Consider the following 10,934-nt stretch of genomic DNA (forward strand, 5'->3'; position numbering starts at 1 on the left):
GGTGAAGGAGATAAAGCCCTTTGGGGTGGTGGAATTGTTTGATCCTATAAGTGAAGCAACTTTCAAGGTGAATGGACATAGAGTGAAGAAGTACCATGGCTACAAGCTCCCAAAAGAGCTAGAGGTGTTCCTACTAATGGATGCACCTAGAGGAGGAGAAGCTTAAGCGACTGACTGGTGGAGGAAATTGTGATTACACCTTGATTATGTAAAATTCATTGCTCTTTCTTTCCCTGGTAATTGCGCTAAAAACATGATGCTAATACCATGGTTCACAACTTCGCACAACTAACCAGCAAGTGCACTGGGTCGTCCAAGTAATACCTTACGTGAGTAAGGGTCGAATCCCACGGAGATTGTTGGTATGAAGCAAGCTATAGTCACCTTGTAAATCTCAGTCAGGCAGATATAAAATAGTAATGGGGTTTTCAAAAATAACTAATAGAATAAGGATATAAATACTTATGTAAATCATTGGTGAGAATTTTAGATAAGCGTATGGAGATGCATTCGTTCCTCTGAACCTCCGCTTTCCTGCTGTCTTCATCCAATCAATCTTACTCCTTTCTATGGCTAGCTTTATGTAAGGATGTCACCGGTGTCAATGGCTACTTTCCATCTCTCTCGGGAAAATGATCCAAATGCTTTGTCACAGCACGGCTAATCATCTGGAGGCATCACCTTTGTCGTTGGTTGCATCCTATTCCTCCTTGTGAAAATGGTCCGATGCACTGTCACTGCATGGCTAATCATCTGGAGGTTCTCGATCATACTGGAATAGGATTTACTATCCTTTTGCGTCTGTCACTACGCCCAGCACTCGCGAGTTTGAAGCTCGTCACAGTCATTCAATCCCAGAATCCTACTCGGAATACCACGGACAAGGTTTAGACTTTCCGGATTCTCATGAATGCCGCCATCAATCTAGCTTATACCACGAAGATCCCAATATCTCGGACTCGGTCCCCTGTATTAGTAATCTAAGAGATATTCATTCAATCGGAGGTAGAACGGGAGTGGTTGTCAGGCACACGTTCATAGGGAATGATGATGATTGTCACATTGACCACATTCAGGTTGAAGTGCGAATGAATATCTTAGAAGTGGAATAAGTTGAATTGAATAGAAAACAGTAGTACTTTGCATTAATCTTTGAGGAACAGCAGAGCTCCACACCTTAATCTATGGAGTGTAGAAGCTCTGCCGTTGAAAATACATAAGTGAAGGTCCAGGCATGGCCGAGAGGCCAGCCCTCAAAACGTGATCAATAGATCAAAAGATAATCCAAAGATGTCTAATACAATAGTAAAAGGTCCTATTTATAATAAACTAGCTACTACGGTTTACAGAAGTAAGTGATTGATGCATAAATCCACTTCCGGGGCCCACTTGGTGTGTGCTTGGGCTGAGCTTGAGTGTTACAGGTGTAGAGGTCATTCCTGGAGTTGAACGCCAGTTTTGGTGCCAGTTTGGGCGTTGAACTCCACTTTGCAACTTGTTTCTGGCGCTGGACGCCAGAATTGGGCAGAGAACTGGCATTGAACGCCAGTTTGCGTCATCTAATCTTGGACAAAGTATAAACTATTATACATTGATGGAAAGCCCTGGATGTCTACTTTTGAACGCAATTAGAAGCGCGCCATTTCAAGTTCTGTAGCTCCAGAAAATCCCCTTGGAGTGCAGGGAGGTCAGAATCCAATAGCATCAACAGTCCTTCTTCAACCTCTGAATCTGATTTTTGCTCAAGTCCCTCAATTTCAGCCAGAAATTACCTGAAATCACAGAAAAACACACAAACTCATAGTAAAGTCCAGAAATGTGAATTTAACATAAAAACTAATGAAAACATCCCTAAAAGTAACTAGATTCTACTAAAAACATACTAAAAACAATGCCAAAAAGCATATAAATTATCCGCTCATCACAACACCAAACTTAAATTGTTGCTTGTCCCCAAGCAACTGAAAATCAAATAGGATAAAAAGAAGAGAATATACTATAAATTCCAAACTATCAATGAAATATAGCTCCAATCAAATGAGCGGGACTTATAGCTTTTTGCCTCTTGAATAGTTCTGGCATCTCACTTTATCCATTGAGGTTCACAATGATTGGCATCTATAAGAACTCAGAGTTCAGATAGTGTTATTGATTCTCCTAGTTCAGTATGATGATTCTTGAACACAGCTATTTTATGAGTCTTGGCCGTGGCCCTAAGCACTTTGTTTTCCAGTATTACCACCGGATACATAAATGCCACAGACACATAATTGGGTGAACCTTTTTAGATTGTGACTCAGCTTTGCTAAAGTCCCCAATTAGAGGTGTCCAGGGTTCTTAAGCACACTCTCTTTTTTTTTTTTGCTTTGGACCTTGACTTTAACCGCTCAGTCTCAAGTTTTCACTTGACACCTACACGCCACAAGCACATGGTTAGGGACAGCTCGGTTTAGCCGCTTAGACCAAGATTTTATTCCTTTAGGCCCTCTTATCCACTGATGCTCAAAGCCTTGGGATCCTTTTTATTTGCCCTTGCCTTTTGGTTTTAAGAGTTATTGGATTTTTGCTCTTGCCTCTTGGTTTTAAGAGCTTTGGCTTTTTCTGCTTACTTTTCTTTTTCTTTCTAAATTTTTTTTTCGCCTATTTTTTTTCTGCAAGCTTTGTTCTTTGCTGCTTTTTCTTGCTTCAAGAATCATTTTTTTGATTTTTCAGATTATCAAATAACCTGTCTCCTTGTCATCATTCTTTCAAGAGCCAACATATTTAACATTCTTAAACAACAACTTCAAAAGACATATGCACTGTTCAAGCATTCATTCAGAAAACAAGAAGCATTGTCACCACATCAATATAATTAAACTAAGTTCAAGGATAAATTCGAAACTCATGTGCTTCTTGTTCTTTTGAATTAAAACATTTTTTATTTAAGAGAGGTGATGGATTCATAGGACATTCACAACTTTAAGACATAGTTACTAACTACTAATGATCATGTAATGAAGACACAAACATGGATAAGCACTTAACATAGAAAATGAAAAAACAGAGAAAGTAGGAACAAGGAATGAGTCCACCTTAGTGATGGTGGCATTTCCTTCTTGAGGAACCAATGATGTCCTTGAGCTCTTCTATGTCTCTTCCTTGTCTTTGTTGCTCCTCCCTCATTGCTTTTTGATCTTCTCTTATTTCATGAAGGATGATGGAGTGCTCTTGATGTTCCACCCTTAGTTGTCCCATATTGGAACTCAATTCTCCTAGGGAGGTGTTGATTTGCCCCCAAAAATTCTGTGGAGGCAAGTGCATCCCTTGATGTATCTCAGGGATTTCTTGATGATGAGCTTCTTCATGTGCCTGTTGAGATTCATGAATGTGCTCTCTTGTTTGCTCCATCCTTTTCTTAGTGATGGGCTTGTGAGATGAGTCTTTCCATCTCCCATGGCTCAGAGGTGGAAGCAATTGTCTTCCCTTTCCTCTTCTTGAGGTTTCTCTGGCCTTATGTGCCATTAATGGTAATGGCGAAACAAAAAGCTTATGCTTTTACCACACCAAACTTAGAATGTTGCTCGCCCTCGAGCAAAAGAAGAAAGAATAGAAGAAGAAGAATAAGATATGGAGGAGATAGAGGGATGTGTGTATGGATGTGAGTGGTGAATGGAAAACAGAAGGGATGACCATGAATGGAGAGAGTGAGGGTGAGGTGGGTGGGGGATCCTGTGAGATTCACAGATCCTGAGATGATCCTGTGGGGTCCACAGATCCTGAGGTGTTCAAGGAATTACAATCTTGCACCAAATTAGGCATGTAAAATGCCCTTGCACACAACTCTGGGCGTTCAGCGCCAGGTTGGTGCCCATTTTGGGCGTTCAATGCCCATTTGTTGCCCATTTCTGGCGTTGAACGCCAGAACCATGCTTGTTCTGGGCGTTCAGTGCCAGCTCCTCTCCAGGGTGCAATTCTGGCGTTCAGCGCCCAGATGATGCCCATTTTGGGCGTTCAGCGCCCAGATACTGCCCATTTTGGGTGTTCAGCGCCAGAACCATGCTCTGTTCTGGCGTTGAACGCCAGGCAGATGCTTCCTCCAGGGTGTGATTTTTCTTCTGCTGTTTTTGATTCCGTTTTCAATTTTTATATTTATTTTGTGACTCCACATGATCATGAACCTATAAAGACATATAACTAAGAAAAATATAGTTAGATAAATAAAAATTGGGTTGCCTCCCAACAAGCGCTTCTTTAATGTCAATAGCTTGACAGTGGGCTCTCATGGAGCCTCATAGATGTTCAGAGCATTGTTGAGACTCTCCAACACCAAACTTAGAGTTTGGATATGGGGGTTCAACACCAAACTTAGAGTTTAGTTGTGGCCTCCCAACACCAAACTTAGAGTTTGACTGTGGGGGCTTTGTTTGACTCTGCTTTGAGAAAAGCTTTTTCTGCTTCCTCTGCATGGATGCAAAGATCCTTGAGTTGTAAACATAAGGTTGTCCTCATTTAATTGAAGGATCAATTCTCCTCTGTCCACATCAATCACAGCTCTTGCTGTGGCTAGGAAAGGTCTTCCTAGGATGATGGATTCATCCTCTTCCTTTCCAGTATCCAGGACTATGAAATCAGCAGGGATGTAAAGGCCTTCAACCTTTACTAACACGTCCTCTACTTGTCCATAAGCTTGTTTTCTTGAATTGTCTGCCATCTCTAATGAGATTTTAGCAGCTTGCACCCCATAGATTCCCAGTTTCTCTATTACAGAGAGGGGCATGAGGTTTATTCCTGAACCAAGGTCACACAGAGCCTTAAAGATCATAGTGCCTATGGTACAAGGTATTATGAACTTTCCAGGATCCTGTCTCTTCTGAGGCAATGTCAGTTGATCCAGATCACTTAGTTCATTGGTGAACAAGGGAGGTTCATCTTCCCAAGTCTCAATACCAAATAATTTGGCATTCAGCTTCATGATTGCACCAAGAAACTTGGCAGTTTGCTCTTCAGTAACATCCTTATTTTTTTTAGAAGAGGAATACTCATCAGAGCTCATGAATGGCATAAGGAGGTTCAATGGAATCTCTATGGTCTCTAGATGAGTCTCAGATTCCTTTGGTTCCTCAGAGAGAAACTCCTTATTGATCACTGGGCGTCCCAGGAGGTCTTCCTCCTTGGGATTCACGTCCTCCTCTCCCTCATTGGGTTCGGCCATTTTGGTTATGTCAATGGCCTTGCACTCTCCTTTTGGATTTTCTTCTGTATTGTTTGGGAGAGTGCTAGGAGGGATTTCAGTGATCCTTTTACTCAGCTGGCCCACTTGTGCTTCTAAATTTCTAATGGAAGACCTTATTTCATTCATGAAACTTACAGTGGCCTTCAATAGATCAGAGACTAAGTTTGCCAAGCTAGATGGATTCTGCTCAGAATTCTCTGTCTGTTGCTGAGTGGATGATGAAAAAGGCTTGCTATTGCTAAACCTGTTTCTTCCACCATTATTAAAGCCTTGTTGAGGCCTTTGATCCTTCCATGAGAGATTTGGATGATTTCTCCATGCTGGATTATAGGTGTTTCCAAAAGGTTCACCTAAGTATTTTAACTCTGCTATTGCAGGGTTCTCAGGATCATAAGCTTCTTCCTCAGAAGATGCCTCTTGAGTACTGTTGGATGCAGCTTGCATTCCATTCAGACTCTGAGAAATCATATTGACTTGCTGAGTCAATATTTTGTTCTGAGCCAATATGGCATTCAGAGTATCAATTTTAAGAACTCCCTTCTTCATAGGCGTCCCATTGTTCACAGGATTCCTTTCAGAAGTGTACATGAACTGGTTATTTGCAGGCATTTTCTTTAGGTGAATGGATCCACCTGCAGAAGTATCCATTGGATCCACATGCAGAAGTATCCAATGACATCTTTGATAACTCAGACAGACCATCATAGAATATATCCAGGATGGTCCATTCTGAAAGCATGTCAGAAGGACACTTTTTGGTCAACTGTTTGTATCTTTCCCAAGCTTCATAGAGGGATTCACCTTCTTTTTATCTGAAGGTTTGAACATCCACTCTAAGCTTGCTCAGCTTTTGAGGAGGAAAGAACTTGGCTAAGAAAGCCGTGACTAGCTTATCCCAAGAGTTCAGGCTGTCTTTGGGTTGAGAGTCCAACCACACTCTAGCTCTATCTCTTACAGCAAAAGGGAAAAGCATGAGCCTGTAGACTTCAGGATCTACTCCATTAGTCTTAACAGTATCACATATCTGCAAGAATTTAATTAAGAACTGAAAAGGATCTTCAGATGGAAGTCCATGAAACTTGCAGTTCTGCTGCATCAGAGAAACTAGCTGAGGTTTCAGCTCAAAGTTGTTTGCTCCAATGGCAGGAATGGAGATGCTTCTTCCATGTAAATTGGAATTAGGTACAGTAAAGTCACCAAGCATTCTCCTTGCATTATTGTTGTTAGGTTCGGCTGCCATCTCCTTTACTTGTTCGAAATTTTCAATAAGGTTGTCTCTGGATTGTTGTAATTTAGCTTCTCTTAATTTCCTCTTCAGAGTCCTTTCAGGTTCTGGATCAACTTCAACAAGAATGCCTTTTTCTCTGTCCCTGCTCATAAGAAAGAGAAGAGAAAAAGAAAAGAAGAGGAATCCTCTATGTCACAGTAAAGAGGTTCCTTATTGTTAGTAGAAAAAGAAGAAGAAGAAAAATTCGAACACAGATAGAAGAGGGGGTTCGAATTCGGTGAGTGATGTGAGGAAGAGATGTTAGTAGATGAATAAATAAATAGAATAAGAGGAGAGAAGGAAAGGATTTTTGAAAATAATTTTTGAAAAAGAGTTAGTGATTTTCGAAAATAGTTTTTGAAAAAGGTTAGTAATTTTCGAAAATTAAAATTAAAAATTAAAATAATTAATTAATTAAAAAGAAATTTTGAAAAAGAGGGAAGATGTTTTCGAAAATTAGAGAGAGAGAGAGAGAGTTAGTTAGGTGGTTTTGAAAAAGATAAGAAACAAACAAAAAGTTAGTTAGTTAGTTGAAACAAATTTTGAAAAGATAAGAAGTTAGGAAGTTAGAAAAGATATTTTGAAATCATATTTTTGAAAAAGATAAGATAAGAAGATATTTTTGAAAAGATATGATTGAAATTGGTTTTGAATAAGATTTGATTTTTAAAATCACAATTAATGACTTGATTCATAAGAAATCACAAGATATGATTCTAGAACTTAAAGTTTGAATCTTTCTTAACACGTAAGTAACAAACTTGAAATTTTTGAATCAAAACATTAATTGTTATTGTTATTTTCGAAAATTTGATATAAAAATAAGAAAAAGATTTTTGAAAAATATTTTTTTATAATTTTCGAAAATAACTAAGAAAAATGAAAAAGTTTTGATTTTTGAAAATGATTTTGAAAAAGATAAGATTTTTAAATTGAAAATTTGATTTGATTCATAAAAACAACTAGATTTTAAAAATTGTTGAAAAAGTCAAATCTAATTTTCAAAATTTTGAGAGAGAAAAAAGGGAAAGATATTTTTTTTTATTTTTGAATTTTTAATGAAGAGAGAGAAAAATTAAAACATCATTTTCATGTTTTTCTCTTTTATTTTTGAATCAAAACAAGGGATGCATGCAAGAACACTATGAATGTCAAGATGAACACCAAGAACACTATGAAGATCATGATGAACATCAAGAACATTTTTTGAAAATTTTTTTATGCAAAGAAAACATGCAAGACACCAAACTTAGAATTCTTTAATGCTTAGACACTAAGAATCCAAGAATGCATATGAAAAACAAGAAAAGACACAAAACATGCAAATGCAAAGATCAAACAAGAAGACTTACCAAGAACAACTTGAAGATCATGAAGAACACTATGAATGCATGATTATTTTCGAAAAAATGAAAGATGCACATGCAATTGACACCAAACTTATAACATGACTCAAGACTCAAACAAGAACACAAAAAATATTTGTGATTTTTATGATTTTATGATTTTTTTGTATTTTCTTTTAATTTTTTTCGAAAATCATTTTGAAAAAGAAAAATAAGGATTCCAAAATCTTTAATATGAATTCCAGGAATCTTTATGCTCTTTAGTCTAAAGCTCCAATCAAAGGGTCAGGCATGGCTTAATAGCCAGCCAAGCTTTAGTATGTAAATCAGGAACAGTAGCAGGTGGATTAGCAACAACTAGCTTGCTCTTGATAACAAATTGGAAGCCTCAGTCAAAATGAATTTAGACATGGCTTTACATGCTTCATGAAACACTAGAATTCATTCTTAAAAATTCTGAAGAAAAATATATTTTTGAAAACACATTTTTTTCGAAAACAGATGAGAAATTTTTGAAAGATTTTTGAAGAATTTTTGAAAATAAAACAAAAAGAAAATTACCTAATCTGAGCAACAAGATGAACCGTCAGTTGTCCAAACTCGAATAATCCCAGGCAACGGCACCAAAAACTTGGTGGACGAAATTGTGATTACACCTTGATTACGTAAAATTCATTGCTCTTTCTTTCCCTGGTAATTGCGCCAAAAACATGATGCCAATACCATGGTTCACAACTTCGCACAACTAACCAGCAAGTGCACTGGTTCGTCCAAGTAATACATTACGTGAGTAAGGGTCGAATCCCACGGAGATTGTTGGTATGAAGCAAGCTATAGTCACCTTGTAAATCTCAGTCAGGCAGATATAAAATAGTAATGGGGTTTTCGAAAATAACTAATAGAATAAGGATAGAAATACTTATGTAAATCATTGGTGAGAATTTCAGATAAGCATATGGAGATGCATTCATTCCTCTGAACCTCCGCTTTCCTGCTGTCTTCATCCAATCAATCTTACTCCTTTTTATGGCTAGCTTTATGTAAGGATGTCACCGGTGTCAATGGCTACTTTCGATCTCTCTCAGGAAAATGATCCAAATGCTCTGTCACAGCACGGCTAATCATCTAGAGGCATCACTTTTGTCGTTGGTTGCATCCTATTCCTCCTTGTGAAAATGGTCCGATGCGCTGTCACTGCATGGCTAATCATCTGGAGGTTCTCGATCATATTGGAATAGGATTTACTATCCTTTTGCGTCTGTCACTAAGCCCAGCACTCGTGAGTTTGAAGCTCGTCACAGTCATTCAATCCCAGAATCCTACTCGGAATACCACGGACAAGGTTTAGACTTTCTGGATTCTCATGAATGTCGCCATCAATCTAGCTTATACCATGAAGATCCCAATATCTCGGACTCGGTCCCCTGTATTAGTAATCTAAGAGATATTCGTTCAATCGGAGGTAGAACGGGAGTGGTTGTCAGGCACGCATTCATAGGGAATGATGATGATTGTCACGTTCACCACATTCAGGTTGAAGTGCGAATGAATATCTTAGAAGTGGAATAAGTTGAATTGAATAGAAAACAGTAGTACTTTACATTAATCTTTGAGGAACAGCAGAGCTCCACACCTTAATCTATTGAGTGTAGAAGCTCTGCCGTTGAAAATACATAAGTGAAGGTCCAGGCATGGCCGAGAGGCCAGCCCTCAATACGTGATCAATAGATCAAAAGATAATCCAAAGATGTCTAATACAATAGTAAAATGTCCTATTTATAATAAACTAGCTACTAGGGTTTACAGAAGTATGTGATTGATGCATAAATCCACTTCCGGGGCTCACTTGGTGTGTGCTTGGGCTGAGCTTGAGTGTTACACGTGTAGAGGTCATTCCTGGAGTTGAACGCCAGTTTTGGTGCCAGTTTGGGCGTTGAACTCCACTTTGCAACTTGTTTCTGGTGCTGGATGCCATAATTGGGCAGAGAACTGGCGTTGAACGCCATTTTGCGTCATCTAAACTTGGGCAAAGTATGGACTATTATACATTGCTGGAAAGCCCTGGATGTCTACTTTTCAACGCAATTGGAAGCGCGCCATTTCGAGTTCTGTAGCTCCAGAAAATCTACTTTGAGTGCAGGGAGGTCAGAATCCAACAACATCAACAGTCCTTCTTCAATCTCTGAATCTGATTTTTGCTCAAGTCCCTCAATTTCAGCCAGAAATTACCTGAAATCACAGAAAAACACACAAACTCATAGTAAAGTCCAGAAATGTGAATTTAACATAAAAACTAATGAAAACATCCCTAAAAGTAACTAGATTCTACTAAAAACATACTAAAAACAATGCCAAAAAGCATATAAATTATCCGCTCATCACTGACCGTCCAACTTAAGGACGTTAAAGAAAAGTGCTTGGTGGGAGGCACTCCACCGTGGTAAGATCTTTCTTGTGTATACCTTCTTGCTTTTAGCTCTAGATTTTTGTACGTTTTGTGACTTCTTGATGTTGTTGATTACATAGGAATGCTAGTTTTGTTGATCTTGTTGGATAACTAGGATGTTCATATAGATTTCATCATTTTGGAATGGATGAATTGTTGAAGTAGAGAGAATGCTATGTTTTGAATAGTGCATGAATTTGTGAGTGTTTTCTTGACTACTAGCTTAAACACCTGCCAAGAATATGTTAGAATAGCCCTTTCTATGTTGTTTAAAAAAAAAGGAAAAAGAAGCATCCTCGTGCAAGCGCACTATGCGTGCGCGCGCCGGTGGTGCATTTCATACTCCTGGTCCAAAAATCCGAGAGTTATGCCCACCTTGTGCCCACTTCGTGCCAATCACCCACGCGCCAACGTGCATGCCGCCTACACGCCCTTTGCAACCTGGCCATCGACGCACAAGCGCACTGTGCGCGTGCGCGTTAGTTGTGCAATTTGAACTCCATGGTACAAAAATCTGAGGGTTGTGCCAAACGTGTGCCTATTTTGTGCCCGCGACTGATGCACAGGCACACTTCACGCGTCCACGCCAATCGCCACCTTCATCAGGCACGCGTCCACGCACCTGTGCTGCATGCCAACTCTGGTAGAAAAAAACCGAGA

The sequence above is a fragment of the Arachis ipaensis genome, chromosome B5, assembly GCF_059453495.1.
Source record: "Arachis ipaensis isolate K30076 ecotype BB chromosome B5, ASM5945349v1, whole genome shotgun sequence".
Taxonomy (NCBI): domain Eukaryota; kingdom Viridiplantae; phylum Streptophyta; class Magnoliopsida; order Fabales; family Fabaceae; genus Arachis; species Arachis ipaensis.